Genomic DNA, 18,681 nt, shown 5'->3' on the forward strand with positions numbered 1-18,681 from the left:
ACACACACAGGGAAGGCCATGTGAAGACACAGTGAGAAGGTGGCCATCCACAAGCCAAGAACAGAGGCCTTGGAAGAAGCCAACTCTACTGATACCTTGAGTTCAGTCTTTCAGCTTCCAGGACTTTGAGGAAATAAATTTCTGTTGTTCTTTTATTTTTTCTTTGAAGATTTTATTTATTTATTCATGAGAGACACAGAGAGAGGCAGAGACACAGGCAGAGGAGCCTGTGGGGAGCCCAATGCGGGACTCAATCCCAGAACCCCAGGATCATGCCCTAAGCAGAGGCAGATTCTCAACCACTGAGCCACCCAGGTGCCCCTAAATTTCTGTTGTTTAAAGCACCCAGCCTGGGGTACTTTGTTATGGCTGTTTGGACAGCCCTAGTAAACTAACACATTCTGGGAGTAGGAATTTTATAAGACATAGTTGCTAGGCTTCCAACCCCCATGTTATAAGGAGAACTTAGAAGGGCAAAAATGGCCCTGAGTTGCCAAAAGACAATGTGGCACAGCTGGCCGGTGTTGGGCGCATGCTGAGAATCAGGCATGGCATGAAGCGCTTTGCACATGTTATCTCAATTTGATCCTCCTCTCTACCAATTTGAAGTAATTCTCTCAGCCACACTGTGAAACACAGGTAGGAGAATGAGGCTCAGAGAAGTTACTTTTCCATGGTCACCCAGCTAGTCCCTGGTAGTGGGAACCTGGCATTGACCCCTGCAGAGGACCTCTCAGTCACTGAAAATGTGCTTTCCTCACTGGTCTAACCGGGAAACATCTACAGGTCTTTAAGTCTATGTCACTTGCTCCATTCTTTTTCTAATCAGTGACCATACACTCCCCACCCAGTGCTAACCTCTTTCCTCCCCACAGCACACCATTCCCTCCTTTATTCCCCAACACTGGTATCATGTATGGTCTTCTACGTTGTACCAAATAGTATCAAAGATTGGGAATGGCCAATGAATAAGTAAACTATGGTCTATTTACTTAATATAATGTTACATAATAATAATATAATTATATAAGTCAATATATGATTGTAATGAAGAGCTTATCATAATTTTCACGACAGACTTGTTTTGAACAATCCTAAGTGAAAAAGCAGAATTTGGTGTGATCATATGTACTTAAAAAATAAAACAAAATCCTAAACAAAGACAAAATAGAAGGAAATATTCTTAGCCATGATTATCTTAGGGTGATTTTTGTTTCCTCAGCCTTATTGCTTGTGTTTTGCTTCAGAATCAGCTACAATTGAAATGAATTTTTTTTTATAATGGGCTTTTGAAAAATCTGAATCCTGTTCTAAAATATTTTGCTGCTAATTCCCTTATCCTCTGCAGAGGGACACTGTTGAAAAGAATTCTCGGTGGTGGGGAGAGAAAGGGCCATAGTATCAGCGAAGCATCGAGAACATGGAGGCTCAAGAAAGGAAACCAAAGACCAAGGAGCTTCAGGTCCTTGTTTTTCTCTTCCACCAGTTAAGTGGCAACTTCTGAGGGCCTTTCCAGAGCAGCCTGGTCTGCAGCCTTCGTGCATCCACAATGCCTTGGTTTGAAGGGAACTAAAGCTGCTAAGTCCTGGCCCAACCTGGCCCCTTCTTGGATCCCCTCTCATAGCTTCCCAGTAGCCTTCTAGACTTAAAATACAAGGGGTTCATGCATTTGAGCCAGCCATCTCTGCCCCCTCACCTGCACCTAAAGAGTTCTGCCTAGGTATATTCCTCTTCTGGCCCTGGTCCTGGTTCACTCAACAGAAAGCTAATTCTTCGCATGACACCCTTTATTACTGCATGTGAATCCTCTCTGGATTTGGGTTCATGAGGACCAGAAATTCTGTCTGTTTGGCTGCTGGCTGTATCTGCAGCATGTCACATATAGCAAGTACTTAATAAATGTAGAATGAATGAACAAGTGAATGAGTGAATGAATGAATATGGTCCACGAGTCTTGTCTTCTTCAGGCCAAATATCAGCAGTTCCTTCAACAAGTCTTCTCTGATGTGGTTCCTGGATCCCACACCACTTTCTTTTGGATACCATCCAATGTGGCAGTGCTCCTACTTGAATGTAGAGTCAGCGATCTGCACAATAGTCCCAGGAACTGTAACTTCCCTCATTTAGAAAAATCTGTCTTTATAATGCAGCTCAAGATCTTAATACCTGTAGACAAAGCCACTTATGTTAAAAAAAAAAAAAACAACTGGGCTATATTTTTAGGGTTTTGGGCCATGGTTATAAATTCCAGCAGCACTGGGGTCCCTATTTAGACCATTCAAGACCCAAGTAAGATAGTGGAAAAGGCATAGGACCAGGAGTTGAAAGACCTGGACTCTGACCATTTCAGTGGTTCTAGCCAATGCTAGGTACCAGGCTCACTCTGTACCAGGTGTGGTGTTAAGTGCCTCACACATGTATTTACATTCCATCCTTGTTGAAAACATAGCTGCTATTTTCATCCATGTCTTACAAATAGGGGGACTGAGGCTTAGGGAGGCTAAGCAACTTACCTAAGCTTGTCTCCATCATTTCATTGCCAAGGAATCTTGAGCTGGTCACTCAGACACTTTGCTTCATTTTCCTTATCTGCCAAATGAAAATAATACCTGCCTTGGAGTGTTATTGGGAGGATTTATTGAAAGGATGCAGTGAAAGTAACTATTAAAACCCACAGATTTGCAATACATTATTATAAAGGCTCTGACTTTCCAGCACGCAGTCTGGAGACCTAGACTCCAATTTCCTCTCCTTGTCTGTGCTTTCCAGATTGCTGTCACTTGATGTAACAAATGTTTTCTTCCTTTCTTGAATCCTGGCCTTTTCGTAGATTAAGAGTAATTACTCCCAAATGGATACATGAAAGTCCAGTTTATGCTTAACATACATCAAGCCATCCATAAATATGCGTTTATATTTTATTTATTATTCTTCATGAAATCTATTTCAAGTGAAAACAAACAAATCCACTCTTTCCAAGTGTTAAAGGATCTCAGCCCCAAAGGCCGCTTTCTGCACTACTCTTCCAGCAGAGGGCACTATTTCTCTATAAAGCAGGGGATCTTTCAAATGGGATCCTCAGATTTTGGAGGGGGTACAATTTATCTGGGACCCCAGAAATAAATGCATAGCAAACTACCAGGAATGAAAATAGGAAAGATGCCATTTGGGTCAACTTCCCTAATTTTCAATTAGTGCAGAAGTGCCAATGTGTGTTTTCTAATATTGGGTCAGTCCCCCTCATTTAGAAATCACAGAATGTGATTAGAGCCTTACAGCCCATTTAGCCCACAAGTCACAAAGAAATAGCCTGTGGGCTACATTCAGTCCACATTCACGGTTTTCCCCCTGTATTATTATTATTATTATTATTAATTATATTACTAGATGAACATTAGTTTAAGCAGGAGATTGAATAAAAAAATAAAGATTTCTTAGCATTTCTTTGAAAATAAATCAGAAACTCTCATATCCCTGAGCCCACAGGTCACCATGATGACAATTAGTGGAGTTCAATAAATTCCACCCTTTTGGACAGGGCATAGTTTTGTTCCTTCCCTCGACTCCATTCAGCCTGCCCCATGGGTTTACATCATCTATCCAGACACAAAAGTACTTGAGTTTATGACCTGCAGATTCTAGTCCAACCTCTTCATGCTACAGATGAGGAAAATGAAGCCCAGAAACCGGAAGGCCTGTACTCAAGTTCACACCACAAGGAGGTGTCAAGACCAGGTTAGACATCAGGCTTCCATGGGGTTTCTTAAAACTGAAGATTGGTCTTGATGCTGGCCCATGCCTTAGGGAGGAAGCTTCAGCCCTTGACTCCCAGAAGGCTGGTGCTCCCCAGCAGGTGGGAGGGACCAGAAGGAGGTTCCAGACAGTGTCAGATGCAAAGTGGAAGAGAACAGAAAGAGAGAGGAGAGTCTCAGTTTTGCTTCTCAGACTCCTGATCTCTTCTGCAGATGGGACAGGACTTGGAGAGCAGAGTTAAAAAGACTTAGTTCCTCAAAATGCCTGGGCCTTTTTTTCCTCATCTGTAAAATGGAAGCACTATTACTTTGCGGAGGTTGCATGAAAATTATTCATTCTATGAGTAAAGCGTCTGTGATCCCTTCAATTACTGTCTGCCTACTAGATGGCAAGTACTGGGGGTGCAGCCATGCCTGAAATGGGGGGAGTCCTCAGTAAATGGAAGCAATTATTGAGGAGAAACAAGAGAGACAGGATCTCTGTTACTTAGTGCAGACTCTACTCTATACCTTTGGGCCTCAAGCCCTCTATGCTCCATTAGTGCTTTTCCTAAATCAGTGGCTGTCACCTTGGCTGCATATTAAAATGTCCTGGGTGCTTTTACAAATCTTGATATCTAGACCACCTCCCAGACCAAGCAAGTCAGAATCCCTAGGGCTGGGATCCAGTCACCGGTGCTGTTTAAAGTGGCTTGTGTCACTCCAGGGTGCAGCACAGGTCAGGACCACTGTCCTAAATCCCTTCCTTACCCTGCCACAGCTCCAACTCTCTTCCTTACCAAAGAACCACCCTAGGTATACACTTTCCTCCCAGCCCTGCCCTTGCCCTTGGATAGATTAATTAAACCCCTCTGAGCCTTCTTTTTCTTAACAGAATAACAGGGCTGTAGAGGGGAGAGCTGGTAACCTACCTGCATCCCTTTACTCTCCAAGAAGAGGCTGATTTTGGACCAGCTCCAGGGGTAGGACTGGTTGGCCTTGGGGTTATTCAATCATCCTTGTTTTCCAATGATTGGTTTAGGGATGAGACTGTGGACACAAATCTGTTAGATAAGATGTGAGAGGAGTTTTCTAGGAAAAGCTTTTCTTTGCTCCTGCAAAAGAACAATAAAGGTGCTGTGTGTGGTATCTTGATTTGACACTTGAAGCTCCTGCATCCATTTTGTGACCAGGTGGAGGATTGAGGCAGCATAGGGGCACAACATTTAAAGATGAATTTTAACTAGAATTTTTAGAAGATTAAATCAGAAGGATGATGAGCAGAAAGTTAATATTTACTGAGTCCCTATCATGTTCCAGATTGTCTATTAAGTCCAGTATGATATGTGCTCACCCATGTGACAGCAGTGGTCTGGCATTATAAAGTACTCAGCTGAAGGGGTTAGATCTGTTGATTTTAATTTTAGCTCCATCTTTTAAGCAAATGATTTAAACTCTCTAAACCTCAGTTTTCTTATCTGTGAAGTGGGAATAATGGAATCTACACATCATGGGATTGTTGGCAGGATGAGTCAATGAATGAAACAAATAATCCATGTAAATAATCTAACACACCATTAAGACTCGATAAAAGCCAAGTTACATTTTTTTAAAAATTAACTCTGTAAAGCAGGTTATTGCTACTTTTACTCTTCTCATCATCCACTCTTTACGTATGGATAAAATGAGAATTGCAAAGCCCATTGACTTGCCTAAGGTCCCAAGTATGTAGGCAAAGCTGAGGTTTAAATTCTAGAGTTCTTACTCTGAACCTGTCTCTTGTTCCTTTCCTCTGTCTCTGCTTGTCATGCTCAGCTGAGGAAATCCCAACATCCTCTCGCAGGAGCGAGTAGTGGCCTGGTGAACTCTTCCACAAATACAGGTTTGCTGGCAAACCAAGTAAAAAGGAGAAGCTGAGCCCTGAGGTATGCATGTGACTGAGTAACTGAAAGTCAAGGAGCCCTTCAGCTCAACACTTAGTAGGTTTGCAAATAAGAAAGGACCATAGACTATCAGGGTTCAAAGAATCCTTTAACGATCAAATAACCCAAGCCCACCCCACGCTGGAATTCCTAATTGCTAACCCCTTGAAATGGGGGCTTCCTACTTTCCAGAGTGGGGCCGTTTTAATTCTACAGCTTGTTGAGACAATTCTTACCTCCCTGGAGCCTCTGTTGATTGTTTTAGAACTCATTCTTTTGCTACGCAGCAGACAGCCCTTTGGAAATGTGGTGATGACAGCTCATTCACCTGAGTCGTCTCCTCACCGCCAAGCTTCCCCACCCCAGCTTTCTCAACTGATCCTCTAACTGTTCCAGTTGTTTCCAGTCCAACTGCCAGTCTGACCCCTCTTTTGATATAGGGAGACAGAAGTGGAATCCACACTCAGGGAATAATTACCTGTCAGAGCTGTTCGGCAATGGATCAGTGGTTGATTTGAACGTTATTGCTTGTATGGAAATTATACCTAAAAAGACTCTGGGTGAAGGGGAAACAATTACTTCATGGGATGGGCATCTATTGTTTTTGTTTGTCCAACATCCATACTACCTCCATGGGGCTAGGATTAAAGTTCGCTTGGGTAAATCATCCTTTGGGTACAGTCTGGTCAGGACACTTAGCAAGGTGCCCTATTCCCCCTTCGCGTGGCAGAAACATGGCCCTCACTGAGCTGTCCAGAACTTCCCTTCCTAATCGAGCATGTGAGTGGTTTGAGCCACTGGTCGTCACAGGGGCTCTTGGACAAGCCGGTGTGTAGTTCCTGCAAAACCCCTGGAGCAGCTCGCTTCCTCTTCCTGTCTTTCTAAATCTATTTCCCCACATTCCTTTTGAAATTTTGAATTCTCTTGTATTTTCCAAAAAACTCCTTCCTGGCATCTATTAATTAGCCAGATGCAGTTTCTGTTGCTTACAAGTGAAGGCCCCTGGTTCACGCAGTAATGGAATAAGGGGGCAAATAATATTATGGAATACTAATTAAAGTCTCAAGACATAGATAAAGAGAAAAATATAGAATTTACTCTATATTATTGTACTAATTGTACGTGCTGTATTTATTCTATATGGTATGTATGTATGACAAATATTTTTATTTTACTTTTTAAAAATTAACTTTTTATTGTAAGATACCATGTACCCATTGTAGAAAATTGGGAAAACACAGAAAATCACATAGTACATGTCACCTATATAAAATTATTACGTGGCTGCTAAAAGTCTGAGTCTATGCCTGAGGGGAGAACTTATACCATTCCCCACTAGTCCGATTTCTTTGGTTACCTCTTGGTCTGTTTTGATTTCACTGGGGATTGTGGACCAGTGCTTATTTTCACAGCCAAATTAATTAATGAGAAAATCCTCAGACTTTCCATCTATCACTTCCAAACACCCACTTTTGATGAGTCAGTTGCCATTTGAACAATATAGGATAATTTTCAAATTAATTAAAGTGAGACAACAATACGGCCCATTTCTTACTCAAGTTATCTCCAAGGGATTCTGGCTTCATTAATCTTTGGACCACCACTCTCAAACAGGGAAAGGACATTAATCATGTCTCTCCAGTGGGAGACGGACAGGACCCAGAGAGTGAGCGGTTTGTGAGTTTTAGAGAAGTACTAGGGTAATTGGGACTATCTATAGCTTGGGGTTTTTCTCATTTTTTCCCCCACCAGACAATCAATTAGCCATATCTATATGTTTAGTGGACACCTATTATGTGCTAATTGTTTTTCAAATATGTAAGGGAATGTGAAACACAGACAAGTCCGTCCGGGATCTAATTCCCATCCCCTTTCAGCCCAAGGACCAAGAAGAGACAGATGTGTAAGGAAATAGGCAGGGAGATAGTACTGTGGTGTTTGTTGTAAAGCAGCTGCTCTTTCTTTTCTGAACACAGCATAAAACCAAGTTTCTTAGCATTTTGTACCTATTCTCTATTTCTGCAAGTATTTTTAGGATCTGCTATGCACCAGGCACTTTCACATGTGTCTCTTCTGTCAACTGCTCACAACAACCCAGCGAAGGAGGCTCTCCCATTTTTATCCTGCAATGAGGGCATGGAGGTGGCCCAGCCAGTGAGTCCCCTCCCTCTGTCCGTGCTCTTCCTGTGTGCTACCGTGTCTTAACCTCCAGTGGGCTCCAGTGTCCTGTACCTCTCTCTCAGTCCAGCTCTGAACTTGAGAGTCTTACCCAAGTCACAGTGAGCATCTCCACCTAGAGGTCCTGCAGGCATGGGGAACTCAGTCTGCCTCAGAACAAAGCCATCTCAGTTTTGTTCCTCAAACCTATGCTACCTCTTTCCTTTCCAAGTCCTGGCAAATGGTGTGGTCCACTGACACCCTAGCCGGAATGCTGAGAATCAGCCTGGCTGCCTGCCTCCCCTGCACACCCTTCTCCCATTCAATCAACCATCATTTCTACTTCTTTTTTTTTTTTTTAAGATTTTATTTATTTATTCATGAGAGACACACACAGAGAGAGACAGAGACACAGGCAGAGGGAGAAGCAGGCTCCACGCAGGGAGCCCGACGTGGGATTCGATCCCAGGTCTCCAGGGTCACACCCCGGGCCGAAGGTGGCACTAAACCGCTGGGCCACCTGGGCTGCCCCATTTCTACTTCTTTCAACTATTTCAAAATCTTCCCTTCTCTCCATCTCCAAGACTGCGGCTCCCTTCTTTATCTGCTACTTACTGCACCAGCCTGTCTCTTCTCCGAGCTGCACCCCTCTCTCACCCATCTCTCATGCTTCAGCCAACAAGATTTTCATAATTGCACATATGGTCATGAGATTCACCTGCTTAGAAATCATTCAATGGCTGACCAGTGCCCAGGTTACAAAAGTCAAACTTCTAAGCCTATCAAAAAGGTCTCTCAGGATTTGTTTTCTGTACACCTCCCACCTTCTTGCTTTTGCTCTATTTTTTCTGCCTAGAGACTTTTCCCCTTGCTTCATCAACTAGCAAACTTCCATTCGTCTGTCAAGATCTAGCTCAGATACTATCTCCACTACAGGAAGACTTCCTTGACCCCAAGATGGAAAAAATCTTGGGGCAGAGGACAGTGAGATTAGCAATTTATTTCTCTGACACCTTCTGTGTGGTCACCCTGGCTATGATCCTCAGTTATCCATCACTACACTTTTCAAGGTGATCTTCCCTATACAACTCTTCCCTTCCAGGTTCCTGTAGCCAATGTCCTTCCCTGTTCTTTTGGATCTGCGGTGCTAACAGCACCACTTCTTCTACTCCCGGGTTCTTGCACAGCCTCAGGGGTCCCCTACATCCTGCCCACATCCTTGCACACAAAGGATTCCTTTGTAAGTAAACTCTCCTCGAACTCTCCTAATTTGGACATCCACCTGTTTCCTATGGGAATCCTGTCTTATCCACCAATCTTTTGCAAATTTCAGAATCACGTCTCCCTCTGTTATTGTTTCCAACTACATTATCTTTACTCTTTTATTAGACTTGGTTTGTAACTCTTTGGCTTAAAGCTATGGGCAAAACAGCTTTTCTTTTTTTTTTTTACTTTTTTTTTTAATTTTTATTTATTTATGATAGTCACAGAGAGAGAGAGAGGCGCAGAGACACAGGCAGAGGGAGAAGCAGGCTCCATGCACCGGGAGCCCGACGTGGGATTCGATCCCGGGTCTCCAGGATCGCGCCCTGGGCCAAAGGCAGGCGCCAAACTGCTGCGCCACCCAAGGATCCCCAAAACAGCTTTTCTATCCTATTTGTCAAAACAATGAAAAGACAATAAACATTCTCAGCTTTTATTTCCAGTCTATAGGACTTACCGCAGGAATTGTAACAAACCGTGTGTCTCACTCTGTTAGACTGTGAGCCCCTTCCCCAAGGCACAGCTCTGTGTCGGAACACAGTAGACACTCGACAAATAGTCAATTAATGAATAAACCACTAGCCAGCACTGAATACATATCTGTGGAATACATAAATTGGAAAAGAATTGATGCCCCAAATTTGGAAGGCTCATGGACTGCTGTTGTTAATAAGTGAGACCCCCTTTCCACCGGGATATGCCAGGATACTGGTGTATTATTTTGCCAGACTTGGGAATTTCCTGAAAGGAGTTAAAAATATCTCTCCTCCCTAGAGCACCTTAGGATTGCATACTTGGAGAAAGCACGCTGCTTGAGTAGAACCACTGGCTAAGCTCTCACCCCACCTTCTCTCCCAACCCCCTCATTGCACCCTTTCAGATGTGACAACTCTGTAGGAAACCAATTTGCTGTTCATCACAAGGGAGTTTTATTTACTCTGTTGAAAGAATTGAAAAGCAGTCATTTTTATTAGTGCCACAGCTGGTTCTTCCATCATGGAAGAAATACAATTATGCGTCTTCCTATGGCTGAATGCAGACAGCTACAACCTCATTATTCATTCTGGTAGGAAGCAGGCCTTTCTAATGAGCAGGGGGAAAAAATGCACTGACCCCTCATTTATAAAGGGAGCAAATCTTAGTTTCTGGAAGACATCGCCACTGCCACCATAGAAAGAAAGGCTTTTTATTTATTTATTTTTTATTTTTTTTGGTTACATAATAGGGAGCGATAGCTTTAGAGGCCTAGTTGAGGCAGTCATTGTGGTGGAGTGGAAAGAGTGTAGGCTCTGGCCTCGGGCCAGCCTGAGTTCAAACCTTGGATCTGCATCTTATCAGCTCTGGCATGCTAATTCTTATGAGCCTCTGTTTTCTTATCTGTAAATTAGAAATACAGGCATCCCTTGCTTTTCCAAAGTTCGTGTTACACCACCTTGCCTTCATGAAAGACCTACATTAGTACTTGTTTCTGCTAACTGAAAGTAACCCAAAGAGGAATTTTTCACTTTTATGGGGGGGGGGGGGGGAGGCAAAAAGCAAAAATAGCATTCAGCATTGGTTTTGCAGCCCTAACAGCCAGAGGGGCACCAAGCCCCTCTCCTGGGAACTACACTCAGGACCACAGCAGCAAGCCACCAGAGCTTTGAACTATCTGGGAGCATTATTGGCTGGGGGAAACCTGCAGTCATAGCACAGCTGCCCAGGGTGGTAGGAAGGATTAGAGGTTTATTATTATTATTATTATTTTATTATTTTTTCTTTGTTCTTGCAAAGAACATTTATTTTTGCATTTTTATTTTTGTTCTTTTATTTTTTATTTTTATTTTTTATATAAATTTATTTTTTATTGGTGTTCAATTTGCCAACATATAGAATAACACCCAGTGCTCACCCCATCGAGTGCCCCGCTCAGTGCCCGAGGATTAGAGGTTACATTGAGGTGTATGGCGTACAGCACCCATGGCAACAGGACCTGGCCCCTGCCTACCTCTCCAGCTGCATCACCCACCCACCCCCACAGCTGGCATCTCTGGGGCAGTCATACTGAACAACACTTCCCCAGAATGTGACATATTCTCCATGCTTTTCTGACTTGGCACCTGTGTCCTCTCAGCCTGAGTCACATGCCCTCACTTCCCTTGTTCTTCTGGCAAACTTCTTTCCTTAAAAGTGATGGTTCCTCTGTCAAACTTGTGCCTCAGTTCCTTCCCTGGGCAGACACAGCATCCCCCTCTGTTTCCAACACCCTTTGGACGACATTGCCACACACCAAGAGGGACTTGTCCGCTTAAGAGGTTGTTCCAGGGCAGTCCCGGTGGCCCAGCGGTTTAGTGCCACCTTCAGCCGGGGGTGTGATCCTGGAGACCCGGGATTGAGTCCCACGTCAGGGTCCCTGCATGGAGCCTGCTTCTCCCTCTGTCTGTCTCTGCCTCTCTCTCTGTGTGTCTGTCATGAATAAATAAATACAATCTTAAAAAAAAAAAAAGAGGTTGTTCCAAGTCCCAGTGTCTAAGCTCCTTAGAGAGCAAGAGCCATGGGCTTTCTCTCCCATGAGCCTCATGCTGGCATGACCACCAGCACTACTGAACCATAAATGACTTCCTGAAGAAATGAAGACTTCTCACTTTGAGTGTATGTGACAGATGCTGTTGATCAGTTAAATTTGTACCATGTTTTAACTTTTCCCCACCTGCTCGCCCCCACTATAGAGACACCCCAGCTGTTAGGGAACTTAGGAGAGCCCTGCCACTAGTTTTAGCAAAGGAGAAGGAAGCCTTTTGGGGATACTGATTACTTGTTCTTAGACATCCTAACTAGATCGTGGTACAGAGCATTCAACTCTCAAAGCTGATTTGCCTTTATGCAGCCTCATCCCTTGACATGTGAGCAAAGTATGGCCCTTAGAATCAGACAAATGAGTTTGATCTGTGTCACTTTGTTTCCTACGACCAAAATGACAGAAGTGTTCCAAATACTAACCTGGGAGGCAGACAGTCTGGTATCAAGTGCTTTTTTTTTTTTTTAAGATCTTATTTATTTATTCATGAGAGACACTGAGAGATGCAGAGACACAGGCAGAGGGAGAAGCAGGCTCCATGCAGGGAGCCAGATACAGGACTCATCCCAGGACCCCAGGATCACAACCTAAGCCAAAGGCATACGCTCAACCACTAAGCCACCCAAGTGTCCCTGGGTTCAAGTGCTTTTAAAGGTGTTTGTCCTTAGGCAAATAATCTAATCATCCAGTTTCTTAGTTTCTTCATCTGTAAAGTCAGGAGAGTAATAGCACCTACCTCATAGGGTTCAATAGGTTAATGAAGAAAGGTACTCAGAATAAAGACTGACACAGACTAAGGGCTGTATTTGTGTCAGCACTATTTTCATTAATAATATTGGTTGTGCAACCTTTGGTAATTTCACATGCTTTCTGAGATTCAGTGGGGCAATCTATAAAATGGGGGTTTTAGAAATGCCTGCCTTGCAGGTTGTGGTAAGGATGGCAATTCACAGACACAGAGGCTGGAGACAGCACTTGGCGAGAGGCCATAGCTGTGCGCAGAAGAAGGAGAGACAGTACTGACCTCTGGTTGCTGGCATGTCTGCCAGAGTGGGCACACTGGTGCTCTTACCTCTGCTCCTTGGTACCCTCCTCCCTTCCTACCACAATGGAAGAGTGGTCCCTCCTCCTGAGTGAGGCCAATCACTGCCTCTGAGCTCTGGGCCACCTTCTCACCTTCTCAGAAACCCTGTGCTATTGCCTTGGCCCCTGTCCTTTCAGCCTTTTCTTTTCTATTGGCTTCTTCCCAAAGGCATGTAATTGGGCTTCGGTCTCAACACACGCATACACACATACACGTGCGTGTGACCAGCTTAAACCCAGCTGTCCCCCTAGTACCTTTCCTTCTCTTTCCATCCTCCCCCAGGCAGACTCCTTGCAGTATTTCTCTGCACCACCTGGCTCTACTTCCTTGACCTGCTCCCCCATAACTCACTACTTGGGGTGGTGTCACCCGTAAGAAAGAAGGTGACTATCTGGAGTCTAGAGGAAGCAAGATCAAAGACACGAGGTCAGGATTTGTTTTCATCTTGCAAAGAGGGCCTCGAGAGAGGGTAGAGAGGAAAGAGGAGGTGATAGGAACTCTGGTGAACCAAGAATGGAATCGCCCTGGCCTCTGTTGGCTTTCACTGCCTCGTGTGCAATCCAGGCTCAGGCACATGGAGAGAACCCACAGTCCTCAAGCCTCATGACATATGTGGTGCCGTTGCCTCCCATGTTCTGAGCCCTCTACCTGGCAGCACCTGACTTCTAAACTAGGCTGGCCCACCCTGCACGAATTCCTCTACGACCTTCTAACCAACAGTCTTCCTTGCCAATGGCTTCAGTGATGTCAAAGCTAGTGCCAAGATGGGAAGAAGGTCGAGAAGGTAAAATAGACATGTGGACAGAAGTTCTAATATTTTTCCTGTCTTCTTTTCTTTCTCTTGGTTCATAATCATCCATAATCATAAGAAGCCCGGGGCAGTGGCTACAACCTTATTCTAATGTTACCCACCTGGGAAATCATGCAGGAACATGAAAGGCCCTTCCTGAGGGCCCCAAAAGATTAGAGCTCGTGTTTGGGAAGCAAAGACTACAAAGCTCTGCTGCATCTCAGAACTCAGTGGAATTTCTTAACAAAGGTATGAGTGGAGAGCCCTCGCCAACCCCATTTACTGACAAAGAGACTGAGGTTCAAAAGAGGATTTGGGTCAGCAGCAGCTACTTACGTATGTGTAAGGCAAGGCCAGGCAGATACTTTTGGGATAGTATCTCATTTAGGCCTCTGAGCCGTGGGCTCACACACATGTGCTCAGATGCCACTCACAGCATAGAATTTGATAGCCATAAGGCTGGCTTTGCTACTTACTGCTAAGATGGGTGAACTTGGGTGGCCTTCTTCAACTCTCTGAGTTTCAGTTTCTCATCTATAAACTACCAGGGCTAACCTGAACTTTCTTTGGCCTAATAATTGCTAGGCATCTCCTCCGTAGGCCCTTTTTTAGTCAGCTCTCTATATTGGAGCAACAGAAAACAAGTTATTTCAGTTTTAGGAGTTGAAATAAAGTGGGTGGAGAAAGAACTGGATGGTCTATAACTGCCATTCTGTTCTCTTTTTGCTAGGTCATTCTTGCGGGCCAACATTTTTCAGATTATTCTCAATTTTATAACCCTAGTTTTGAGAATCAGATAGCAGATCCAGATTCAGTGCCACAGCAGCATTTATTCACCAGTTGTGTGACCCTGAGAAGTTCGTCAGCATTTCTGTGCTCCAGTTCCCTCATTTGTAAAAGTGGGTGCTCCTTGGACTTTCGAGAAGATAAAGCAGGGAAGAGTGTGTGCAGTTGCTTGACACATAGTAGGTGCTCAATTAATGGTAGTCATTATTGTTTGTTTTAAAGTTTTTGTTTGTTTGCTTAATCCATTGTACAACAAAATAACAAATGGAAGACTCTAGAAAAATGTGGTTTTCACATCTGAATGGGTTTCAGATCTGGGATTTGCAAGTATTGCAAAGTGTTTACCTTGCCTCACTGCGCTCTTGTGCCCCTGCTAAAATACATCGCTCCATCCAGTTTTCTGGTGTCTGAACAATTGAACAAACAAGCTGGGTGAAGGTAGGTGGAATCAGGGTGTGTTTTCAGCAACAAGTGAGGTGAGGCGCTGAGCGGGTGGTTTTGAGCAGGAGGCCCGGGGAGTGACAGCGGAGGGGGAGCAATGCTGAAACGATAATATTAGAGTACACAGAATAATTCACAGCTGCCAGGTCACGCAACTTGAGAAGTGCTTCAGAACAGTCAACCCTTCCATGTTGTTGCTAAGAGACGGGGAGGTGGGGAGGTAACCATGCTTCTGAGAGAGAGGGGAAAAAATGAACAGAGACAAACTTTAGATTTTGGAAATGATTTCATGGACTCTTATTCAGTGAATGCTGGTGACTTTGAAGGTATTTTGCTTGTAAAAGAAACATGTGTTGAGTCCCTACTGTGTACATGGCTGTGGGCCCTGGAGAGACCACAGTAGACAAGGTCTTGGATCTCATGGGTTCAGCCATCTTTTCAGCTGAGGGGACACTGGAGGCCGTGAGAGGAGAGTGATCTGCCTGAGGCCCCAAGGCAACCAACTGGCAAAGCTGATCTTGGAAGCCGGGCTTCCAACACCCTATGCCAGGATGTTTTCCATCTACTACCTTTCACCAAAGACATTCATCTGCACCAAATTCATCCTTGATACTTTGGCTCGAAAAATAAACATCCTCGCTAGAGAAACTTTTGGAAATGAGTCCAAAAATGGTTTCCCTAATTTCAAATATCCCACTGAGAAATGTTATATTTATTCCGAGTACCTGTCCCGCCTTATTACACCCAGCTGACTGAGACCACAGGGAATGGCGGCAGGTGGGAGGATAAAAAGAGGCAGAAGATTCATATCTCATCACTGCTGAAAATTAGTAAGACACAGAAGCCCAGAGGTCTGGGTCCTGAATCAGATTCTGTCCCTTGCTACCCATGCTTTCCACTTTCCTGGGCTTCAGTTTTCCCACTTGTAAAATTATCTCAAAATTCCACTCCAGCTCTAAATGTTACAATAAATCACCCAACCGTGCCACGCAAGCCTGGAGGACCCCAAATGGAGCTTCAGGAAGTGGCCATGGCTTGAGGATGGAGCCTTGAGCATTAACTGCCCCTCCTCTGTGTCCCCATAGTCCTGCTGGAAGGGACCACCGTGGGGCACATCCCACTGTGTCTACTGAATGGCTGTCAGTGTCCATGCCTCCCAAAATATTTGTGCTCCTAGGGGGACAAGGACTGTCCCACTTGCCTCTGCATCTCTTCCCCTACCCAGTACCTGCCAACTACCTGGCAATGGTAGGCACTTCATATGTTTGTAGAAGGGCCTTCAATTGAGAAGAAGGAGGTTCGGAAAAGGATTCTTTTTTAAAGCTGCCAAAAAAAGAAAAAAGGAGAAGCACTTCAAAAGTTTGCCATGATAGAGACTTAGACTTAGGGCAGAGCTAGTAAGTGGCAGGGCTCCAGTTCCAACCCAGGACTGCCTGATTCTCCTACCCCTACACCATCCTTCCATGTGTTTGCTTGTTTATTCAAGATGGCGGTGTCCACGTCACCTGGGGTGAAGGCACAGACTGTGCCTAGACAGGACAGGACATGAAGCACACCCATCCTAGCTAATCATGACTTGTTCTTCAAAGCCTGGATCAACTGTCACCTTCTCTGTAATTTCCCCCAGCCCTTTGGGCAGAATTAGTTGTTCTGTTCCTACTGCTGTAACGTTTTCTCCCTGTGACGCCCATCAATCTTACTGCAGGATGACTCCCTTTGGAGGCCTTTCTTCTCCACCAGACCATGACTACCTTGATGGCAGGGACTGGGCCTTATTCATCCCTTTGCTCCAATGCTTGTTACTGAGTAATCAATGCATGTTTACTGAGTGGTGGAATAAATAAACAAAGGATGAATGAATGAGAAAACTCTAATTTTTAAGGGTCTATATGGGAGATGGCATCATAGAACCTCCCCTGAACAACTTCTCAAGGCAATCACAGAGTTAAACATTAAGGTGACTAAAGTTATTGGTGACAGGGTCACATAGTTAGCAACACATCTAGAACTTCTGCCCTCTTTCTCCTTTTTTTCCCCCTTCCATTCAATACCGTGTCATGAGTGTGTCTGGCTCCAAGCTATGGCAGTGCCCACAGGTGGTTTCAAAAAATTTCTATCAGAAGGAAATGAATTCTGAAGAAGCTAAGAGTGCGGAAGTCTGAGAGATGTGGGTTCAAATGCCACTGGACCACTGACTACTGGTGTGGTCTGTGGCAGCTCAACCTCTCTGAAGTTCGGTTTGTGTAAAGGAGAAGAGACAACACCTCCAACACCCCCCTTGCAGGCTGTGTCTGTGGGGATCATTTGAAGGCCTTCTGATTAGTCCAACTTAGAGGTAGGATGGGGGTTTCGGACACACCAAGTCTCTCATTGTCCTGCTTGATTTGTTTTCGGAGCAATGGGTTCTTTTCCTATCTTTTCTCTTCGGAAGGGCCACGTTTGACCTAGATAACACATAGCTTTCTGCACGTAGGGCACGCATTTGCACTCTCCACCATACCTACCATGTGTGGTTTCCAGCCTACTGCACAGACGAGCCCATGCGTCACACCCACCTGCTTGTGCTGGTTTGGATTTTTGCTCTTTATGCTGCTGCAGTCCGAGGTAAGGCTGGATCCTTGCTGCTTTCTGGTGCACGCCTGCCGCCTGCCAGTACCACAGACCTGCCTTGGGGCTGGAGAATTTCAGGCAGCAGAGCCTGCACCGGCAAACGCCTTCCGGCGTGAGCTCCCTGTGAGTCACAGACATCACGGATACACTGGACGGAGAGCTGGCGCAGGCTGTGGGCAGAAGCCCCTCAGGAACCCCGCTGTTTGGTGGCCTGCGAGCTACGGGGCCCAAGAGGTGGCACCTCTGTTTTCTGAAGGGGAAGTTGCAGCGCCGTGGGCTCCACCTCGTGCACGGTGGCTGCGTCCAGGCCTGAATGCCCCTTTCATTACTCACCGGAAGTGAGTTAGAACACTTCACACAGGAAGATGACTCGCTCCTCCAACGAGATGTGGAAAGCCTTTCTGAGAAAATGATTGGAAGTGTTTAAATATTCTCTTTCTTAGTCTGCCTCTTCCTCTATTGAACCCCTCCATTTGAATGGGAGCCTTTATGTGCAAACTGATCCGGTTGTGGCATCCTTTGAACACCTTGGGGGAATTTTAATTTGTACTTAGGCCAGTTGTAATACTTCATCTGCAACTCTGACTCCCTTTATGCTCCCACAGCACTGCTGCGGAGAGGCGGGTTTGTCAGAGCAGTGGGAAATAACACAATGAGCCTGTTGCTTTTACAACTGGAAATGAACAAACATAGTAAAAAGTAGCAGCGCACGGTTGTCATGGGTCTTGAGTACAAGGCATTATGGGTTCTTAACATGCCTACCTGAGCAGTAGGATGAGGAAGTGGGAGAAGGTGGGATGGGGCACTGATGTCTTGGCCTCTTCCAAGTCAGCTTAGGAGCAGGGTAACTTTGAAGACCCAATGTAGCAACCAAGAGGATAGGTTAGTTAGCTTCTCATTCTCAAAAGTAGATGTGGCACCAGCAGTGGGAACTCTCTCTTTGCATTCTCTGGAACCCAGCCGGGATTTGTCACCTTTGGGCAAGATCTGTCCATGCACAGCAGGTGTCCCATTGACAAGAACAGACTCTAGAAACAGCCCCCAGGGAAAGGAGATGAGAAATGTCAGGCATGGTTCCAGGCCATCAACCAATGAGTTGGGACAAAAGCAGGCTCTAGGCTCAGGGAAGGGATACTTTAGAGGCTGGACCAGGGAGCACAGCATGGTGTCATGGGGAGGGCATGGCTTTGGAATTGGAGAGCTATAGATTTGAATCCTAGTTTTGGTACCTACTAGCTGTGTGATCTTGGGTGGGTCCCTTCTCTTCTTGGGGACGTTTGCAAAATAATTCCTAGAGAAGCAGCATAATGAGTTCATAGTCAGACAGACTTGGCTTTGAG

At 45.0% G+C, this 18,681-nt stretch overlaps 1 long non-coding RNA gene across 1 annotated transcript; it reads right to left on the minus strand.

Annotated features, from left to right (window-relative positions):
• Window positions 1–200: 200 nt before the first annotated feature.
• LOC144305076 (uncharacterized) lies at window positions 201–17,755 on the minus strand. Its single transcript, XR_013372117.1, has 4 exons — window positions 17,287–17,755; window positions 4,664–4,781; window positions 2,514–2,589; window positions 201–2,166 (listed from the first exon to the last, which is right to left on the minus strand). It is a non-coding gene; the product is annotated as an uncharacterized LOC144305076 (long non-coding RNA).
• Window positions 17,756–18,681: the final 926 nt, after the last annotated feature.

Source organism: Canis aureus, chromosome 3 (assembly GCF_053574225.1).
Source record: "Canis aureus isolate CA01 chromosome 3, VMU_Caureus_v.1.0, whole genome shotgun sequence".
NCBI lineage: Eukaryota > Metazoa > Chordata > Mammalia > Carnivora > Canidae > Canis > Canis aureus.